The following is a 22,609-nucleotide window of genomic DNA, read 5'->3' as shown; positions in this document are numbered from 1 at the left end:
GAAGGAGAGATCAGTGTCAAGGATTACCCCGAGACAGCGAGCTTGTGGGACTGGGGATAGTGGGCAGCCGTTTACTGTAATGGATAGATTCGTTGGGGGGGTTGCGTGAGATGGGGGAAAGACGATGAATTCTGTTTTGTCCATGTTAAGTTTTAGAAATCTAGTGGAGAAGAAGGATGGAATAGCGCATAGACATTGAGGGATTCTGGTTAGTAGGGTGGTGATATCTGGTCCAGAGATGTAGATCTGTGTGAAGTCATCCTAGAGGTGATACTGAAATCCGTGAGATTCTATGAGCTGTCCCAGGCCAAAAGTGTAAATGGAGAAGAGCAGGGGCCCTAGAACTGAACCTTGCGGGACTCCGACAGATAGGGGGTGAGGTGAGGAGGTGGTGTGTGAGTGGGAGTCGTGTACCTTGACCCCTGACTTCTTTAAATGGGTTGTCTGGTCTAAAATAAAATTTTTGCAATCACTCTGTGTGACTGGAGACTTTTGAATACACCCAGCGCACGCAGTGTATGCTGCAAGGATTCACCGTTCTCAGTCAAGTATGCGATAAGTTTTCTTCACGGGTAGAACCCGTCTAGCTCAATACACTTATTCTCTCTCTATGTATGTTGTTCCCTGATTATGATTTGGCAGCTCATATGTCATGTTCTCAATGGCAAGAGAACATAGCATCAGCGTATATAGGAACTAGCTCTTGGAAGATGGGAACTGAGCTGACCATGAACTAAACCTAACACACAACTAGCAGTGGCCGGGTAGCATGCCTACGTTGATTCTAGATGCCCAGCACCAGCCGGAGGACTAAATAATGCTAGCAGAGGAAAATATTAGTCCTAGCTCACCTCTAGAGAAATACCCCGAAAGGAGACAGAGGCCCCCCACATGTATTGGCGGTGAATTAAGAAGAAATAACAAACGTAGTATGAAAATAGGTTTAGCAAATTTGAGGTCCACTTACTACATAGCAGAAGACAGAAAGGACACTTTCATGGTCAGCTGAAAACCCTATCAAAACACCATCCAGAAATTACTTTAAAACTCTGGCATTAACTCATAACACCAGAGTGGCAATTCCTGTTCACAAGAGCTTTCCAGACACAGTAACGAAACTACAGCTGTGAACTGGAACAAAAATGCAAAAACAAACATGGACAAGAGTCCAACTTATCTAGTAGTTGTCTAGGAGCAGGAACAAGCACAGAGAGGCTTCTGATAACATTGTTGACCGGCAAGCAACTAACAGAGTAGCAAGGTTATATAGCGACTCCCACATCTTGATGGGAACAGGTGAACAGAGAAGATGAAGACACCAGTTCAATTCCACCAGTAGCCACCGGGGGAGCCCAGAATCCAAATTCACAACAGTACCCCCCCTCAAGGAGGGGGCACCGAACCCTCACCAGAACCACCAGGGCGATCAGGATGGGCCCTATGAAAGGCACGAACCAAATCAGAGGCATGAACATCAGATGCATTCACCCAAGAATTATCCTCCTGGCCGTATCCCTTCCACTTGACCAGATACTGGAGTCTCCGTCTGGAAACACGAGAGTCTAAGATTTTCTCCACAACGTACTCCAACTCACCCTCAACCAACACCGGAGCAGGAGGCTCAACGGAAGGCACAACCGGTACCTCATACCTGCGCAATAATGACCGATGAAAAACGTTATGAATAGAAAAGGATGCAGGGAGGTCCAAACGGAAGGAAACAGGGTTAAGAATCTCCAATATCTTATACGGGCCGATGAACCGAGGCTTAAACTTAGGAGAAGAGACCCTCATAGGGACAAAACGAGAAGACAACCACACCAAATCCCCAACACAAAGCCGAGGACCAACACGACGGTGGCGGTTGGCAAAAAGCTGAGTCTTCTCCTGGGACAACCTCAAATTGTCCACCACCTGCCCCCAGATCTGATGCAATCTCTCCACCACAGCATCCACTCCAGGACAATCCGAAGATTCCACCTGACCAGAGGAAAATCGAGGATGAAACCCCGAATTACAGAAAAACGGGGACACCAAAGTGGCAGAGCTGGCCCGATTATTGAGAGCGAACTCTGCCAATGGCAAAAAAGCAACCCAATCATCCTGGTCAGCAGACACAAAACACCTCAGATATGTCTCCAGGGTCTGATTAGTCCGCTCGGTCTGGCCATTCGTCTGAGGATGGAAAGCGGACGAAAAAGATAAATCTATGCCCATCCTAGCACAGAATGCCCGCCAAAATCTAGACACGAATTGGGTCCCTCTGTCAGAAATGATATTCTCAGGAATACCATGCAAACGAACAACATTCTGAAAAAACAGAGGAACCAACTCGGAAGAAGAAGGCAACTTGGGCAGAGGAACCAAATGGACCATCTTAGAGAAACGGTCACACACCACCCAGATGACAGACATCTTCTGAGAAACAGGCAGATCTGAAATAAAATCCATCGAGATGTGCGTCCAAGGCCTCTTAGGAATAGGCAAGGGCAACAATAATCCACTAGCCCGAGAACAACAAGGCTTGGCCCGAGCACAAACGTCACAAGACTGCACAAAGCCTCGCACATCTCGTGACAGGGAAGGCCACCAGAAGGACCTTGCCACCAAATCCCTGGTACCAAAAATGCCAGGATGACCTGCCAACGCAGAAGAATGAACCTCAGAGATGACTCTACTGGTCCAATCATCAGGAACAAACAGTTTATCAGGTGGGCAACGATCCGGTCTATCCGCCTGAAACTCCTGCAAGGCCCGCCGCAGGTCTGGAGAAACGGCTGACAATACCACTCCATCCTTAAGGATACCTGTGGGCTCAGAGTTACCAGGCGAGTCAGGCTCAAAACTCCTAGAAAGGGCATCCGCCTTAACATTCTTAGAACCCGGTAGGTATGACACCACAAAATTAAACCGAGAGAAAAATAATGACCAGCGCGCCTGTCTAGGATTCAGGCGCCTGGCGGTCTCAAGATAAATCAAATTTTTGTGGTCAGTCAATACCACCACCTGATGTCTGGCCCCCTCAAGCCAATGATGCCACTCCTCAAAAGCCCACTTCATGGCCAAAAGCTCCCGATTCCCAACATCATAATTCCGCTCAGCGGGCGAAAATTTACGGGAAAAGAAGGCACAAGGCCTCATCACGGAGCAGTCAGAACTTTTCTGCGACAACACTGCCCCAGCTCCGATCTCAGAAGCGTCGACCTCAACCTGAAAAGGTAGAGCAACATCAGGCTGACGCAACACAGGGGCAGAGGAAAAACGGCGCTTAAGCTCCCGAAAGGCCTCCACAGCGTCAGGGGACCAATCAGCAACATCAGCACCCTTCTTAGTCAAATCGGTCAATGGCTTAGCAATATCCGAAAAACCAGCAATAAATCGACGATAAAAGTTAGCAAAGCCCAAAAATTTCTGAAGACTCTTAAGAGAAGAGGGCTGCGTCCAATCACAAATAGCTTGAACCTTGACAGGATCCATTTCAATGGAAGAGGGAGAAAAAATATATCCCAAAAAGGAAATTCTCTGTACCCCAAAAACACACTTAGAACCCTTCACACACAAAGAATTAGACCGCAAAACCTGGAAAACCCTCCTGACTTGCTGGACATGAGAGTCCCAGTCATCCGAAAAAATCAGAATATCATCCAGATACACAATCATAAATTTATCCAAATAATCGCGAAAAATATCATGCATAAAGGACTGGAAAACTGACGGAGCATTTGAAAGACCAAAAGGCATCACTAAATACTCAAAGTGGCCCTCGGGCGTATTAAATGCGGTCTTCCACTCATCCCCCTGCCTGATTCGCACCAAATTATACGCCCCACGAAGGTCAATCTTAGAGAACCACTTGGCCCCCTTTATGCGAGCAAACAAATCAGTCAGCAACGGCAATGGGTATTGATATTTAACAGTGATTTTGTTCAAAAGCCGATAATCGATACATGGTCTCAAAGAGCCGTCTTTTTTTGACACAAAGAAAAAACCGGCTCCTAAGGGAGATGACGATGGACGAATATGTCCCTTTTCCAAGGACTCCTTTATATATTCTCGCATAGCAGCATGTTCAGGCACAGACAGATTAAACAAACGACCCTTTGGGTATTTACTACCCGGAATTAAATCTATGGCACAATCGCACTCTCGGTGCGGAGGTAACGAACCAAGCTTGGATTCTTCAAAGACGTCACGATAGTCAGACAGGAACTCAGGAATTTCAGAGGGAATAGATGATGAAATGGAAACCACAGGTACATCCCCATGAGCCCCCTTACATCCCCAGCTCAACACAGACATAGCTCTCCAGTCGAGGACTGGGTTGTGAGATTGAAGCCAAGGCAATCCTAGCACCAAATCATCATGTAGATTATACAGCACCAGAAAGCGAATAATCTCCTGGTGATCCGGATTAATACGCATAGTTACTTGTGTCCAGTATTGTGGTTTATTATTAGCCAATGGGGTGGAGTCAATCCCCTTCAGAGGAATAGGAGTCTCCAAAGGCTCTAAATCATACCCACAGCGTTTGGCAAAGGACCAATCCATAAGACTCAAAGCGGCGCCAGAGTCGACATAGGCGTCCGTGGTAATAGATGACAAAGAGCAAATCAGGGTCACAGATAGAATAAACTTAGACGGTAAGGTGCAAATGGAAACAGATTTATCAAGCTTTTTAGTGCGCTTAGAGCATGCTGATATAACATGAGTAGAATCACCACAATAGAAACACAACCCATTTTTCCGTCTAAAATTCTGCCGCTCGCTTCGGGACAGAATTCTATCACACTGCATACTCTCTGGCGACTTCTCAGTGGACACCGCCAGATGGTGCACTGGTTTGCGCTCCCGCAAACGCCTATCGATCTGAATAGCCATTGTCATGGACTCATTCAGACCCGCAGGCACAGGGAACCCCACCATAACATCCTTAATGGCATCAGAGAGACCCTCTCTGAAAGTCGCCGCCAAGGCGCACTCATTCCACTGAGTAAGCACAGACCATTTACGGAATCTTTGGCAGTAAATTTCCGCTTCATCTTGCCCCTGAGATAGGGACATCAAAGTTTTTTCTGCCTGAAGCTCCAAATGAGGTTCGTCATAAAGCAACCCCAAGGCCAGAAAAAACGCATCCACATTGAGCAACGCAGGATCCCCTGGTGTCAATGAGAAAGCCCAGTCTTGAGGGTCGCCCCGGAGCAAGGAAATCACAATCCTAACCTGCTGTGCAGGGTCTCCGGCAGAGCGAAATTTCAGGGACAAAAATAATTTGCAATTATTTCGAAAATTCTGAAACCCAGATCTATTCCCCGAGAAAAATTCCGGCAAAGGAATTCTCGGCTCAGATACAGGTGCATGACAAACAAAGTCTTGCAAATTTTGTACCTTCGTGGCGAGATTATTCAAACCTGCAGTTACACTCTGAAGATCCATTACAAACAGGTGGACACAGAGCCATTCAAAGATTAGAAGGAGAAAAAAAAAAAAAATCTCAGCAGACTTCTTATTTCTCTCCTTTCTCAGCCAAGGATTTTAACCCTTTAGTGGGCCGGTCAAACTGTCATGTTCTCAATGGCAAGAGAACATAGCATCAGCGTATATAGGAACTAGCTCTTGGAAGATGGGAACTGAGCTGACCATGAACTAAACCTAACACACAACTAGCAGTGGCCGGGTAGCATGCCTACGTTGATTCTAGATGCCCAGCACCAGCCGGAGGACTAAATAATGCTAGCAGAGGAAAATATTAGTCCTAGCTCACCTCTAGAGAAATACCCCGAAAGGAGACAGAGGCCCCCCACATGTATTGGCGGTGAATTAAGAAGAAATAACAAACGTAGTATGAAAATAGGTTTAGCAAATTTGAGGTCCACTTACTACATAGCAGAAGACAGAAAGGACACTTTCATGGTCAGCTGAAAACCCTATCAAAACACCATCCAGAAATTACTTTAAAACTCTGGCATTAACTCATAACACCAGAGTGGCAATTCCTGTTCACAAGAGCTTTCCAGACACAGTAACGAAACTACAGCTGTGAACTGGAACAAAAATGCAAAAACAAACATGGACAAGAGTCCAACTTATCTAGTAGTTGTCTAGGAGCAGGAACAAGCACAGAGAGGCTTCTGATAACATTGTTGACCGGCAAGCAACTAACAGAGTAGCAAGGTTATATAGCGACTCCCACATCTTGATGGGAACAGGTGAACAGAGAAGATGAAGACACCAGTTCAATTCCACCAGTAGCCACCGGGGGAGCCCAGAATCCAAATTCACAACACTCATACCCGGCCCCAGTGAAAACTATCTGATAACACCCACTTAATCTTAAAACATTAACTCTTTAGGTGACAATACTTTCATTGCTAATATCTCCACAATTTAAAAGCGAAATTTTAAAACATATTTTAATCCACTCTTCAGCATTATTTCATTGTCTGCCAGCTCAACCTTAAAAAATTGATATCAAATGCCCTGTAATGACACACTTTGTCAATACTTGCCCAATTATTTGCATTATATATAAATCATATGTATCCAATTCATGGTATTATAATGGGGTGGCAGGTCCCCTCAGTTGCCCCTCTTCTCCTTTCGTGTGACCCCCGTGCCTTTTATGTAAATAAGTTATAACACTTGCTTTATATTTGACCTGATATATCTAGTAGTATGTATTAATGTAAAATGTCTATGTATGGTTGCTTGTTTTATGCCTTGATGTTATCCTCCTGTATCTTGTACTGTTAGATGTGCTTTGTTTGTAATCCACATACTAGAGGCAGGGACAGAACTAGTTAATATTGTGGGCTGGGTCAGCAGCAGATAACAGATAGGAAACTGCTGCTTCCTAGTCAGTAGAACAGCCACGTTGGTTGAGGGCAGAAGTATACTTCAGACGGGGCATTGCCAGATTCCCGGGTGGGAGAGATCTGTTGCCCTGGACTCAAGGACCTTAAGAGGGATTTAAGGACCTAAAAGGACTGAAGGACTGCAACACGGGTCTCCAGGACTTTGGAAGGCCCCCCTGCTGAAGGGGTTTTAAGCACCCAGATCCCAGCAAGTGGGCTTCTGTGAACTTCGGCTACTGCGGCCATTGTGGGTACAACCGTAGCAAGTGTCAAAAAGAGAACAGGAATCCAGTGTTGAAATTGTCTCTTTTGTCTACCTCCTCTCAACGTTCATTAAAAAGTAACTTTCCCTGTTGGAAAACCGTTGCATTCTTGGACTCTCATTGTCTGGACTACGGTGACCAGAGAAGAGAGGGTAACTTCTGGGGAAAAGGCTGTGTCAGTTCTGTATTGCATGTACAAGAGGCAGGGATGTCTGCAGACTGTGTTTAGTGGGTGAGCTCGGTCAGGACTACCACCTCGGTTCACCCTTGTTACAGTATCATTGTTATGCTTCTGCTATGATGATACCTTTTTATATTTTGTTTATTGCTCTCAGTACACGTATAAATACTTATCCTGAAAATGTGTTTTTATTGTTTAGCTAAAATGAGATATTGGCAGTGAAAAATATTGCTGTTTACTGTGTTAAAATCTTCACCTCAGGCTGTGAGGGCAATAAAACTATGAGAATAGTTTGTTGTTGTCTCAAATATTTCTTATGGCAAAAGCAAAACTGGATTCCTGACTATGAAAAATTCTTCTTTTCAGATATTGTGACAACACAGCATTTAATCTTAATTTTGCCAGACGTATATTTTCAGTATGCCAAGAGACATAGATTATTGTTTATATAAGTCTGAACGTTGACTCTTTAATTATTATTTGTGAATTGTTGAATGGCTGCTGTTTACCTATCACTGAATTTTTCATACGCACCCCAAATCTTGGGGTGGAAAATAGGAAAAAAAAAGATTTTTATGAAATGGGGGTCCGTCTTATACTCAGATTTTAAGGTATCTTACCTGGGGGCCAGGTGGAGCGAGTTCACAGGAGGCATGGTCCCTTCCTCAGGAAGTGACAGAATGTTGCAGGCCCTGGGTGGCAGGAGGGGGATTCCCAGCGGTGTGATGCTGAGGGCCCAGTGTCAATGGTGAGGCAGAGCAGAGTGCATTGGCCCACGGCTTCAGGAAAATGGACGCCGGGAAACAATTGACGCCCTCCGCTTTGCTCATCGCGGTTGTCAGGCCACAGCATTGCCACACTTCTTCCCTGTGGTAGGGACCCTGCTCCACCGCCGCAGCAACCCCCCAGTAAACCTGCATTTGGACTATAAGATGCATCCCCCATTTTCCTCCCAAATTTGGGGAGGAAAAATTATGTCTTATAGTCTGAAAAATATGGTATATCAGCTCCTATAGGTTATTTTGTTGCTATCTTTGGAGGACAGGGAGGCAGGGTCATTGAAAAATCAATGTTTGCTAATATGTTGATTACCCATTGTATAAGTCCATGTAGCTTGTTGACCTGCAAAACAGTGAAAGACAAACTATGCAGATTGATTAAATACTCAAACAATGAGAGTTAATCTCATCCCACCTTCTTCCTGACCTGTGAATGATGGCCTGAACTACAGATATGGGTATAAAAAGGATCTATATTCTCCTGCAAAGAGACTCTACAGCCAAGGCTCAACAGCTCCATCAAGAGGAATACAAATTTGACATTCTTTAGGATGCCAGCTTAAGGGACCATAGCCCTAGCTGGTGGAATACAGATCTACTTCATTGACCATCACTGAATTTATCAGTGATGAGTTTAGTTCCAAAAAATTTAAAAAAACCTGAAGTCTTAAAACTTAGAAAAAATATAATAAATATTTTTAAAAATTATGAAAAAAAGAAAAAAAACAAACAAAAAAAACAAGAAAAAAACAGTGCTGGATTATTCCTCCCTTGCCACTTCCACCTGTGCCATCACATCCACCTCCTCATTCACTTAGACCTGTTCCTCCTGGTTCAAGATTATTATTTTTTATTTGTGCTCTGCTTAGCATATGGACAGGATGCAGCTGTAGTGAGGGACAGTGTGAAGGATGCCACCGGAGAGATCCCACAGAATCCCATTGCTACCACCACTTGTGAAAGATGGCATTGGAGAGATCACACAGAATCGCACCTTGCCACCATTTGTGAAGAATCCTCACCTAGCCACCCCGCCTGATGTCACTATTAGGTCAGATGGATCACATAATGTGGTCTCCCCACTTTCACCAACATGACATTGCGCACCTCCTGGGGTCGCATAAGAGCAGCTTGGTACAGTTTTACACAGACATCCCCTTTCCACATGGGCCCAGGAAGGCATGGGGAGTGAGAGGATCTGGATCCACGCAGTCACTGAAGTGGCACCACATTCGCTCAAAACACTGACAGGCTGAGAGACCCCTTTTCACAAGCACCAGTGAAAAAGCGCCTGGCCAGCCCGGAGGGACCGCCACCAGTTCCTCGTTAGCCCTGTCCATCAACGGGATTATATCAGGCCAGAAACCACCCTCAGTAGCATGGAGAGTTAAATCTAGAAATGTATGTGGGGAAGGGTGGATCGAGATAAAAGAGAAGCCCATGGTTAAATTATATATTTAATCGCCATAAGGGCACACTAGACAATACACTATATACACAATGTTTATACATATACAATGGTCAGTATTGCAAATACAGATAGTTATAGAACAAAAGAGATATAATGTGATGGATAATGCCAATTATGGGGCTGATGTTTGACCATATATGCGCTGGGCCGCAGGGGGCAAGGGTTGCCAGCTAGTTCCTTCACAGCTTGACGTAATCCACCTTTTGAAGTGGACCACATGCATAACAGAGAGCGAGACCACATAGCCTTACATTAGCATTTATCCCTTTTGGGTCACTCCCCTCCTCCCCTCTGGGCTTGTTAGGGCTGGCGGAACACACCGAGTAAATATAGAGATGTTATTTGGTGCGTTCACAGCCCGGGGTCCACCGTGCAGGAAAAGAACCTGCTGCTGGCAAACGGCGGCATTATATGGCGGTAGAAGCGATCTCTGTTGCTTCACAGAGTCTCTATAAAGAAAGGGCTGTGTCCTGTTAAACTCCACAAGAATACACAGTAACTGCTGAGCTGATAGCAGCTTGTGGTCACGCAGTCAAGGAGGCAAACATACAATCTCCTCACCGGAGGAGCCGGTATTCTAGGTGGCTTATTTCAACCGGGGCCCTGAAACCATACACACAATCTCCTCACCGGAGGTGCCGGTATTCTAAGTGGCTTATTTCAGCTGGAACCCCGAATCCACACAAGCGTGACAACATTGGCGCAAAACTCATAACATGCATTGATACTAGCGCATGGCCGTGCGGCCATGTGAACCTTATATAGCTGCAGCAAGTACAAGACCTTCCTAGAAGGACCAATGAGAGGCTGCCACAGAGCCTGAGCACCTTCAGGACCTTCCTGGAGAACCAATGGGCTTTGCTGCAGTATCCAAGCATGTGACCCTCGATCTCCAATGAGAGATCTTACCCTGGGCATGCTCAGAAGGCGAAAAGCAGGACTTAGTCCCAAAAGCGTCTGTTCGCCGCTGCCCAGCACTGGCTTCAATGGCAGAAGCTGGAAAAGCAGCAGTAACCCTCAGTCAGACTGAGCGAGACGCTGGGACCGACGTCTCCGCTGAGCAGGCTCCACTGCGGCAGGAGAAGAATGGGAGACCGCAGCGGAGATGGCCTGAGATTCCCCCTGTGCAGAGGCGGGAACTCGACCCCTAACATCACCCCCCCTAGGGCCCCCCCCCCTGGACCTCGCTATGCTCGAAGGCAGCAATGAGCTGCGGAGCCTGAATGTGCTCAGCAGGCTCTCAGGACCATAAACCTTCCAGTCCACCCAATAAAATTTTTTGCCATGTACCACCTTGCACCCCAAAATAGCGTTCACCTCGTAATCGTCCGTAGACGAACCTGATGTCCCGGCAGATGACTCGGAAAACCGAGACATGTATACGGGTTTCAAGAAGGACACATGAAAGGTGTCGGTGATACCCAGGCATAGTGGAAGGGCTAAACGGTAGACCACAGGGTTAACCTGTTCCGAGGACCTTGAAAGGGCCCAAGTAGCGTGGTGGAAACTTAGTGGACTCAACTCGCAGCCTGATGTTACGGGCGGAAAGCCACACCAAGTCGCCAGGAGCAAAGGTCGGAGAGGGGCGCCGATGTACATCGGTGGAGGACCTCATTCTCACCTTGGAGGCCTGAATGGCATCCTGAGTGTGGTCCTGAGTGCGCGCCTCCACAGCCAAGTCTGCCACCCTGGAGTCAGCGGAAGACACAGGCATAGGCACAGGCACCCGAGGATGCTGACCATAGTTAAGGAGGAATGGGGTTTGTCCAGTGGAGTCGGCTACGGCATTGTTCAGCGCAAACTCAGCCCACAGTAGCAGGGAAGCCCAGTCATCCTGCCTGGCTGAGACAAAATGTCGCAGATATGTGACCAAGGTCTGGTTGGCCCTCTCTACCAACCCATTCGTCTCGGGATGATATGCTGAAGAGAGATTCAACTCAATGCTGAGAAGACGACAAAGCTCTCTCCAGAACCGAGATGCAAACTGGGGACCCCAGTCACTGACAATTTTGTCCGGCATACCGTGTAGGCGGAAGATGTGTTTTATGAACAACGCTGCCAAGGCCCGTGCAGAAGGTAGCCGTGGAAATGGCACCAAATGCACCATTTTAGAAAAATGATCGGTGATAACCCAAATGATGGTACAGCCACGAGACTTGGGCAAACCCACCACAAAGTCCATCCCGACCATCTCCCAGGGCCTGTCTGCCACTGGCAAGGGATAGAGTAACCCAGCTGGCCATTGTCGAGGAGACTTATTTTTGGCGCAGGAGACACACGCTCGAATATAATCTCCGACGTCACGGACCATATGTGGCCACCAGTACGTCCTCGCCAGCAGCTCAGATGTCCTTTGTCCCAAAGTGTCCACCCACCCTGGACAAATGAGCCCAAGAGAGAACCTCCGGTCGCAAATTAATGGGTACAAAAGTCTTGCCCGGAGGCACAGACTCTAGCAAAACCGGAGCTGCAGTTCTCAAGCTCTCAGAAGGGAGAATAAGCCGAGGCTCCCCTTCCTCCTCCTCAGATGACACAACGGAGCGAGAGAGGGCATCAGCACGAATGTTCTTCTCCCCAGCGAGATAATGGAGGGTTGAAGTGGAACCGGGAGAAGAACAAGGACCATCTGGCCTGACGAGAATTTAGCCGCTGGGCTGTTTGAAAATAAACCAAATTTTTGTGGTCTGTGAAGACCTGGAAGGGAAAGCGAGCCCCCTCCAAAAGATGTCTCCACTCCGAGAAGGCTAACTTCATTCCTAGCAACTCCCTGTCCCCGATGGAATAATTCCTCTCCGCTGGTGTGAAGGTCTTGGAGAAGAAGAAGCAAGGATGCTTCCGACCTTGAGCATCCTTTTGGAAGAGGACTGCTCCTGCACCAACGGATGAGGCATCCACCTCCATTATAAACGGCTTATCAACATCGGGACGATGTAGGATGGGAGCGCTAGCAAAATAAGACTTAATAGAAGAAACAGCCTTGGAGACCTCTTCAGACCACAATTTGGGATTTGCTCCTTTTTTTGTGAGGGCTACCAAGGGAGCTAGCAAAGTTAAGAAGTGGGGAATGAACTGACAATAGTAATTTATGAACCCCATAAAGCGCTGCACCGCTTTAAGAGAATGGGGTTCTTGCCAGTCCATCACAGCCTGTAGTTTGGCAGGATCCATAGCCAATCCCTGGGCAGAGATGATATAGCCCAGGAAAGGTAAAGACTCCTGCTCAAACATACACTTCTCCAACTTTGCATAGAGGGAGTTTGCCCGTAAGAGGTCGAAGACTTTGCCAACATCTCTCCGGTGGGAGTCAATATCTGGAGAGAAGATGAGAATATCATCCAGATAGACTACGACCGAGGTGGAGAGCATATCCCAGAAGATATCGTTGACAAAGTCTTGGAAAACGGCTGGGGCATTACAGAGCCCGAAGGGCATCACCAGATACTCAGTGCCCATCCCTGGTATTAAACGCTGTCTTCCATTTGTCCCCCTCACGGATGCGAATCAGGTTATAAGCACCCCGCAGATCTAATTTGGTAAATACCCTTGCTCCCCGTAGCTTATCAAAGAGCTCAGAAATCAGGGGCAATGGATATTTATTCTTAAGGGTGATGGCGTTAAAACCCCTGTAATCTATGCAAGGATGTAATTCTCTGTTCTTCTTCTGCACGAAGAAGAACCCCGCCCCTGCAGGTGACACTGACTTCCTAATGAACCCTCTTGCCAAATTCTCCTGGATGTATTGGGACATAGCCTCCGTTTCCGGGAGAGAGAGGGGATAGACCCGTCCCCGAGGAGGTTCTGCTCCAGGCAAGAGATCAATAGGGCAGTCATAGGGACGGTGAGGCAGAAGGGTCTCCGCAGCCTTTTTGGAGAAGACGTCTGCATAGGACCAATAGCACTGGGGAAGGGAAGAGAGATCTGCGGGTATCTCGGTAGTGGAAACCTGAACGCACTCCCTCACACATCTGCCCTTACATGAATCACTCCAACCCAATATCCTCCCAGAGGTCCACTCAATATGTGGGGAGTGGAAACGGAGCCAGGGTATTCCCAGCAGAATGTCGTCCATTCCCTCGGGAAGAACAAGAAGGGAAATAATCTCCTGGTGGGACGGGGACATAGATAACGTGAAAGGGACAGTCTGGTGTGTGATTTGTGAGGACCCATTCACTACTCTAACAGTCACCGGTTTGGCGAGCATCACCAGAGGTATTGCATGGCGCAGAGCAAAAGCAGAGGACATGAAATTCCCCTCTGCTCCAGAGTCCACACAAAGCTCAACTGTTAGAGAGGATGAGCCTAACATGATTGTCCCTTTGAAGGACAGCATGGAGGAAAACGCCGCTGTGTCTAGTGAACCTCCTCCAATGGTTACTAGATGCGATCATTTACCCGACCGCCGTGGACATTTATTTGCATAATGTCCTTGTTGTTGGCAATTTCTACAAACCACGGGTACTCGAGCGGTCCGAGACTTAGGCCCGCTCGAGAAACCTCCATGGCCTCATGGGAGTCGGATGCCTGAATGGAAGATTCTAGAGGTCTGGCGAAGGTGGGAGCCAGCCGAAACCTGTGCCTACACTGGGTCCGTTCTAACTTCCGCTCATTAAAACGGAGGTCGATGAGGGTAGATATAGTAATGAGCTCCTCCAGTGTGGCGGGAATCTCCCTGGTGGCCAAGGCGTCCTTCACATGGTCTGCCAGTCCTTTCCAGAACACCGGAATAAGGACTTTATCCGGCCACTCCAGCTCAGAGACCAGAGTCTGGAATTGGACGGCGAACTGGCTGACCATGGACGAACCCTGTGCTATTGCCAACAATTGGAGCGCGGTATCGTGGGTGACACGAGGTCCCAAAAAGACCTGTTTCAGAGCGTTCAGGAAGAGAGGAGCACTCTTCACCACACGATCATTACGCTCCCATAGCGGTGTTGCCCACTCCAACGCCCTGCCCGACAAAAGGGATAAAATAAATCCCACTTTCGCCCATTCCGTAGGAAAACGTGCAGCTAGGAGCTCAAGATGTATGGAGCACTGACTCACGAATCCCCGACATAGCTTACTGTCACCAGCAAACTTGTCTGGAAGCGGGAGACGGGATAAAGTCGGAGCAGGGGTGGCAGAGGACAAACTGGCTGCAGCTACACTGGCAGCCTGAGCAGCGACTGTGGTAACATCCACAGCTGAGGTTGTGCGCTCAAGAGCCGCCAACCTACCCTCCAGCTGCTGGATGTACCGCTGTAGACGCTAATCGTCCGCCATTTACCAGCCAGACCCTGGCACTAGTATACTGTTAGGGCTGGCGGAACGCACCGAGTAAATATAGAGATGTTATTTGATGCGTTCGCAGCCCGGGGTCCACCGTGCAGGAAAAGAACCTGCTGCTGGCAAACGGCGGCACTATATGATGGTAGAAGGGTTCTCTGTTGCTTCACAGAGTCGCTATAAAGAAAGGGCTGTGCCCTGTTAAACTCCACAGGAATACACAGTAACTGCTGAGCAGATAGCAGCTTGTGGTCACGCAGTCAAGGAGGCAAACATACAATCTCCTCACCGGAGGAGCCGGTATTCTAGGTGGCTTATTTCAGCCGGGGCCCTGAATCCACACAAGCGTGACCACATTGGCGCAAAACTCATAACATGCATTGATACTAGCGCATGGCCGTGCGGCCATGCGAACCTTATATAGCTGCAGCAAGTACAAGACCTTCCTAGAAGGACCAATGAGAGGCTGCCACAGAGCCTGAGCACCTTCAGGACCTTCCTGGAGAACCAATGGGCTTTGCTGCAGTATCCAAGCATGTGACCCTCGATCTCCAATGAGAGATCTTACCCTGGGCATGCTCAGAAGGCGAAAAGCAGGACTTGGTCCCAAAAGCGTCTGTTCGCCGCTGCCCAGCACTGGCTTCAATGGCAGAAGCTGGAAAAGCAGCAGTAACCCTTTGCACAGAGTCAGACTGAGCGAGATGCTGGGACTGATGTCTCCGCTGAGCAGGCTCCACTGCAGCAGGAGAAGAATGGGAGACCGCAGCGGAGATGGCCCAAGATTCCCCCTGTGCAGAGGTGGGAACTTGACCCCTAACAGGGCTGAACCTCAATCCTCTCCCCTTGCCTCTAGCAACTATAAACTCCAAAACTTAAGATAGGTCACTCATAACTCCTTAATGGATGGTCGCAGGGAAGCGGTTTTGGTGCCGGGTCCCTGCTAGGCATTGAGACTAATCACATCTTCCCTCTCTGGTTCCTACTAGCCATGCTATGTATCCTTCCACCCTGGGGCGCTAGAACAGATCGAGAGACCCTGGAAGGTATTCAGCCCATTCCAGAGATCTCGAAAATGTAACTGATGTGTGACCAGGACGTATGATAAGTCCATATTCTCCTTATGAAATCATAGTTGTTGGAACAAAGAAATTAGACCGGTAAGCACGACTTTCTTTCTGAGGTTAGCTGGCTAAATGTGTGAGATCAGTCTTTTGAGGGTTGATGTTAACACCCTTATGGCCTTGTGTAGACCTGTATGTGATTGAGTACCGGAGGGATTAAAAGCAATACCCCCGAGGCTAAAGGATCCTGTTACAGCCGAGAACCTTTAATTTTTATTTTTAGTTTTTGTTTTGTTGTGCTTTTTTTTGCTGGACTATAGGCGCAGGTGCGCAAAATGAGGACTGTGAGTTTTATGGACTGCACACATGTTTCCAGGGACCTTACCAAGAAGGAATGGCTCCAGTCCATTTTAAATGGCGTAAGGAGTCCCTGAACTCTGACACCCCGAGACCATATGGCAAAGAAAACCCACAGAAGCTGATTAAAAATTGCACCCTAGACAATGGGGCACAGTACTCCAACAGAAGCTGATTGAAAATTTGACTCACAGAGCATGGGACAGAGTACCCCCACAGAAGCTAATTAAAAATTTCATCCACAGACCTAGGAGCAGAGTACCTCCACAGATTTCACCCACAGAACATGGGGCAGGGTACCCCCACAGAAGTTGATTCAAGAAATTGATTAAAATTGGATCCACAGAGCCAACAGAGGCCTGAAATTTTGGGCTGTAAAGAGTAGATTTATTTTTTTGGCCACACTACTCGTATATACACAGCGATACAGTAAAATTATTTGTTTGGCCTACAAATGGCAAAGAGACGGCTGCAGAGTAGAATTATTTTTTATGCACACTACTTGTACAGACACAGCTGCAGAGTACACACAGCGGGTTTTGGCGCAGTACTCCCACCGGTGGGATTCCAGAGTACAGACAGCAGCTTTTGGCACAGTACTCCCACAGATATGGGTTAAAGAGTACACACAGCAGCTTTTGGTTCAATACCAGCACAGACATGGATGCAGAGTACACACAGCAGTGTTTGGCACAGTACTCCAACAGATATGGGTTGCAGAGAACACACAGTGGCTTTTGGCACAATTCTATCACAGACATGGTTGTAGAGTGTACACAGCAACTTTTGGTACAGTTTTCCACAGATATAGGTTGCAGAGTAAACACAGCGGCTTTTGGCACAGTACTATTACAGACATGGGTGCATAAAAATATAAATATTTGTTATGACACACAGAACTATCAGAGAGACGGGTGCATAATAGCTGCAGATTATAAAAACTTTGGGGTTCGAACAGTACTATCACAGACATGGGTGCAGAGTATACATAAAGAGTGTTTTTGGAAAACTGCGCGCATGCAAAACCTAATGCTGTCTATGAAGGATATGGGAGATATAATTTCATGTCAATTATTACATATCCTATTTGGCATGGAATTATAAAACCCCATTCAGCATGCAGCTGTATGAGAACAAGTAGCTCAGCAGGGGAGTCAAACCTCAGAAGAAGAAGAAAAAAATTCTTAGCATCCAACTATCTTCATCTTGAGACCCATCTGGTCTCCAGCCATATTCAAGAGAAAAGGAGGATTATGGAACTCAACTTTTACCCTTATCTACAACGATTGCTTCAGTTAAGAACTCTGGATCCTTCTAGATGCTTTCATTCTCCTCTAGACTCCTCCTGTCGGGATTAATTTACACACACAAAGGCTACAGTAGCTCCCTGAGCCAATTTCATGGTGGTATTTGTAGTCTGAGGTCTATCCTCGGGTGGACTGGTCTGGGTGGCTGCACCAGTCTGGCTTCGGGTCTGGGTAGAAGCAGACTCCTGCTGCCTCCCTGCATCAGGTTGTAGCCCAGGTCTGCAACGCTGCTTCTCATTCTCCACCCATTGGTTGATCTCACAGAGGCGCCTGTCACTGATGCTGGTGTTCTCCTTTTCACACTATTTTTTACATATCTTTTGCTGTGCATGGCCATTGTATTCTCTACTGTCCTCTGGGATAGTGCTGCTCAATGGTCGCTTATCTGCACTATGATAACTGTCAATTTCGCTTTACTGTGCTCTCACTGCTGCTCTCTGCTCGCCTCACTGCAGATTGTCAACATTGTCAGCTTCTGTGAGGTCTTTTTCTCTTCAGCCCACACTTCCAGGGGCCATCCATCTGACGAACTCACCTTGTCACTCCGCCTTTGGTCACACCACTTTCATTCGTCGTCTCTTACTTCATTTTGAAACACACCCTCTTCTGGAACATGACTCCTTTTCTGGGTTGAACTCTGGCTTCAGCACATTCCATGTCCTGGGTTGAACCTCAAATGAGTGTAGCACCTTTTCGGCCGCCCACTCCCACGATGGGCTGTACTTCTCCACTTCATATCACAGGTTGCCTCCATGTTAAGATCCATGCAGTTGGCCGTCATCTTAGTTTGTTCAATTACAGGTACTGTCATATCTGCATCACTGTCCACCATTTTGGAATTTGTATGCTGTACCATTTCAGGTTATTCATTTTCAGGTGCTTCTTGAATTCCGCTGTGGGTATTCTTCACCCCACTTTTTAAATGCAGGGAACCCTTATCCTACAGTCTACACCAAATGTATAGGGTCCCAGGATGATAGTCATAGGTGTGTGTATTACAATCTGCTTCCTTGCCCACTACATAACTAAGGGGACCTTTTGGTCACTGGGTGTGTGTTGGAGTTCAGTGTTTCAATGAGGTAGATTTCTCATCCTTCTCATCCATTCCTTGATGTTATTTCACAGGCAACGGCACTTTCATGGAGATGATGGACACAGACACAGTTCTTACACTACAGATCACTGTAGAGTGTTTCAGTCCTAAAGTTAACTCAATTTCCTTGGAACCTCAACATGAGGGAGCTATTGCTCAAGCTTACAGTTTCCGCTTCCTGGCTATCTTGGATCTACCTTCTAGGCAAAGCTTTGTGTTCCACTGGGTCCCCTCTTATTCATGGCTCCAGTTCCAACAAACAAGAAAATAGAAATGGAGTAGTATTCCATTATCCCTAGCTTTAGCATTCACATGTGGTTGCCTGCCTAGCACAATAAATTTTTCAAGGTAAAGACTTAGGATCCTTTGGCAACCGTGTCCCATGGCAAAGTGACAGGGACTACCAGTAGCAAGCCTCACGGCAGACCACCACCTTGATCCAGAAGCAAACAATGAGCTTTTTATCTGTGGCTGCTGTACTGTTCGCTACTGAAGGTAAAAAATTGTCTCTGTGCATGAACTGTGAAAACATGCTCTGTGGGTGACATTTTTAATCACCTTCCATGAGGGTACTCTGCCCCATGCTCTCTTTGTGAAATTTGTAAGCTGCTTCTGTGGGTGACATTTTTAATTGGACTGCTGGCAGCAAGCCTTGTGGCGCACCACCAGCTCGATCCAAAATCATACTACCTACTTTTCATCAGCGGCTGTTGTAATGTATGCTATTGTGAGCTTAAATTTTGGAGCTGTGGGGAAATGTGAAAACATGCTCTGTGAGTGAAAGTTATAATCGGCTTCTGCGGGGGTACTCTGCCTCATGCTCTGTGGGTGAAATGTTTAACTGGACTGCTGGTAGCAAGTCTCATGGTGCGCCTCAAGCTCAATCTAAAATCATACTACCAGCATTTCATTGGCGGCTGCTATAATGTATGCTACTGTAAGCTAAAATTTTGGAGCTGTGGGGGAAATGTGAAAACATGCTCTGTGACTGAAATTTTTAATCAGCTTCTGTGGGGGTACTCTGCCCCATGATCTGTGGGTGAATTTTTTAACTGAACTGCTGGGAGCAAGTCTCGTGGTGCACCTCTATCTCGATCCAAAATCACACTACCAGCTTTTCAATGGAGGCTGCTGTAATGTACGCTAATGGAGATAAAATTCGGCGCTGTGGGGAAAATGTGAAAACATGCTCTGTGGGTGAAATCAGCTTCTGTGGGGGTACTGTGCTCCGTGGTCCAACGGGTGAAATTTTTAATCAGCTTCTGTGGTGGTACTCTGCTTCATGCTCTGCTGGTGATAATGTAATCAGCTTATATGGGTGTACTGTGCCCATGTTTTGTGGGTGAAATTTGTAATCCCTTTCTATAGGGGTAATCTGCCCCATGTTTTGTTGATGACATTTTTAATCACCTTCTGTGGGGGTACTCTGCCCCATGCTCTGTTGGTGAAATTCATAAGCTGCTTCTGTGGGATTACTCTGGCCTATGATCTGTGGATAAACATTTTAATCAGCTTCTGTGGGGGTACTGTGCCCCATGGTTGGGAGTGAAATTTTAATCAGGTTCTGTGGGGGTACTCTACCCCATGTTCTGTGGGTGAAATTTTTAACTGGACTGCCAGTAGCAAGCCTTGTGGTGGACCATCAGCTCCACCCAAAATCATACTAGAAGCTTTTCATTGGCTGCTGCTGTAATGTATGCTACTGGAGCTGAAATTTTGGAGCTGTGGGGAAATGTGAAAACATGCTCTGTGAGTGAAATTTTTAATCACCTTCTATGGGAGTATTGTGCCCATGCTCTGTGGATGAAATTTTTAACTGGGCTGCTGGTAGCAAGCCTGATGGTGGACCGCCAGCTTGATCCAAAATCATACTACCAGCTTTTCATTGGCGACTGCTGTAATGTATGCTACAGGAGCTGAAATTTTCGAGCTTTGGGGGAAATGTGAAAACATGCTCTGTTATAAGCTGGTGGTTTAGGAGCAACATGGGACGTGCTCTGGAGGAGGTGGTACCTGTACTGACCGCAGTTCATGAGCTTAACACAACACTAGAAGTAGCAGTGGGATGTTCCTGTCACTCCCTAGACACCTCGTCACAGCCGGAGGACTAACTACCCCTAAAAATAGAAACAGGAAAGCTATCTTGCCTCAGGGAAAATCCCCAAAGGATAGACAGCCCCCCACAAATATTGACTGTGAGTGGAGAGGGAAATGACATACGCAGAATGAAACCAAGATGTAGCAAAGGAGGCCACTCTAGCTAGATAGATAGAACAGGACAGAATACTGTGCGGTCAGTATTAAAAACTAGGAAAATCCACCACAGAGTTTACAAAAATCTCCACACCTGACTAAAGGTGTGGAAGGTAAATCTGCTTCCCAGAGCTTCCAGCTTAACTGAATAAATCCATACTGACAAGCTGGACTAGAAAAAACATAGAAAGTGCAGAACGATTAAGTCCACAACAAGTGGACTGCAAAAGAACAAGCAAGGACTTATCTTTGCTGAACTGGTCAGAATATCAGGGAACTCCAAGCAGAGATGTGAATCCAACCAGGAACCATTGGCAACTGGCACAGGCTGAAGGATAGAACCAGGCTAAATAGCCAAGCCAGAAAGACAATCAGTGGAAGCAGCTGCTGACTACTAAATCCAAGGAGCAGCCGTACCACTTAAAACCACCGGAGGGAGCCCAAGAGCAGAACTCACAAAAGTGCCACTTACAACCACCAGAGGGAGCTCAAGAGCAGAATTCACAACAGTACCCCCCCTTGAGGAGGGGTCACCGAACCCTCACCAGAGCCCCCAGGCCGAACAGGACGAGCCAAGTGAAAAGCACGAACCAAATTGGCGGCATGGACATCGGAGGCAACAACCCAAGAATTATCCTCCTGGCTGTAACCCTTCCAGTTGACAAGATACTGAAGCCTCCGCCTCGAAAAACGAGAATCCAAAATTTTCTCCACCACATATTCCAACTCCCCATCAACCAACACCGGGGCAGGAAGATCAACAGAGGGAACAACGGGCAGCACATATCTCCGCAACAAAGATCTATGGAAAACATTATGGATGTCAAAAGAGGCTGGAAGGCCCAAACGAAAAGATACCGGATTGATAATCTCAGAAATCTTATAAGGACCAATAAACCGAGGCTTGAACTTAGGGGAAGAAACCTTCATAGGAACATGACGAGAAGATAACCAGACTAAATCCCCCACCCGAAGCCGGGGACCAACACACCGACGGCGATTAGCAAAACGTTGAGCCTTTTCCTGAGACAACGTCAAATTGTCTACCACATGAGTCCAAATCTGCTGTAACCTGTCCATCACCGAATCCACACCAGGACAATCAGAAGGCTCAACCTGCCCCGAAGAAAAACGAGGATGAAAACCAAAATTACAAAAGAAAGGCGAAACCAAAGTGGCCGAACTAGCCCGATTATTAAGGGCAAACTCGGCCAACAGCAAGAAAGCCACCCAATCATCCTGGTCAGCAGACAAAAAGCATCTCAAATAGGTTTCCAAGGTCTGATTAGTTCACTCAGTTTGGCCATTTGTCTGAGGATGAAACACCGAAGAAAAAGACAAATCAATGCCCATCCTAGCACAAAAAGCCTGCCAAAACCTAGAAACAAACTGGGAACCTCTGTCAGACACAATATTCTCCGGAATGCCATGCAAACGAACCACATGCTGAAAAAACAATGGAACCAAATCAGAGGAGGAAGGCAATTTAGGCAAAGGTACCAAATGGACCATTTTAGAGAACCGGTCACAAACCACCCAGATAACAGACATCTTCCTTGAAACAGGAAGATCCGAAATAAAATCCATGGAAATATGCGTCCAGGGCCTCTCAGGGACCGGCAAAGGCAAAAGCAACCCACTAGCGCGGGAACAGCAAGGCTTGGCCCGGGCACAAGTCCCACAGGACTGCACAAAAGAACGCACATCCCGCGACAAGGAAGGCCACCA

This window comes from Ranitomeya variabilis, chromosome 1, assembly GCF_051348905.1.
Source record: "Ranitomeya variabilis isolate aRanVar5 chromosome 1, aRanVar5.hap1, whole genome shotgun sequence".
NCBI classification, from domain to species: domain Eukaryota; kingdom Metazoa; phylum Chordata; class Amphibia; order Anura; family Dendrobatidae; genus Ranitomeya; species Ranitomeya variabilis.
Note: the sequence above shows the minus strand (reverse complement) of the source record.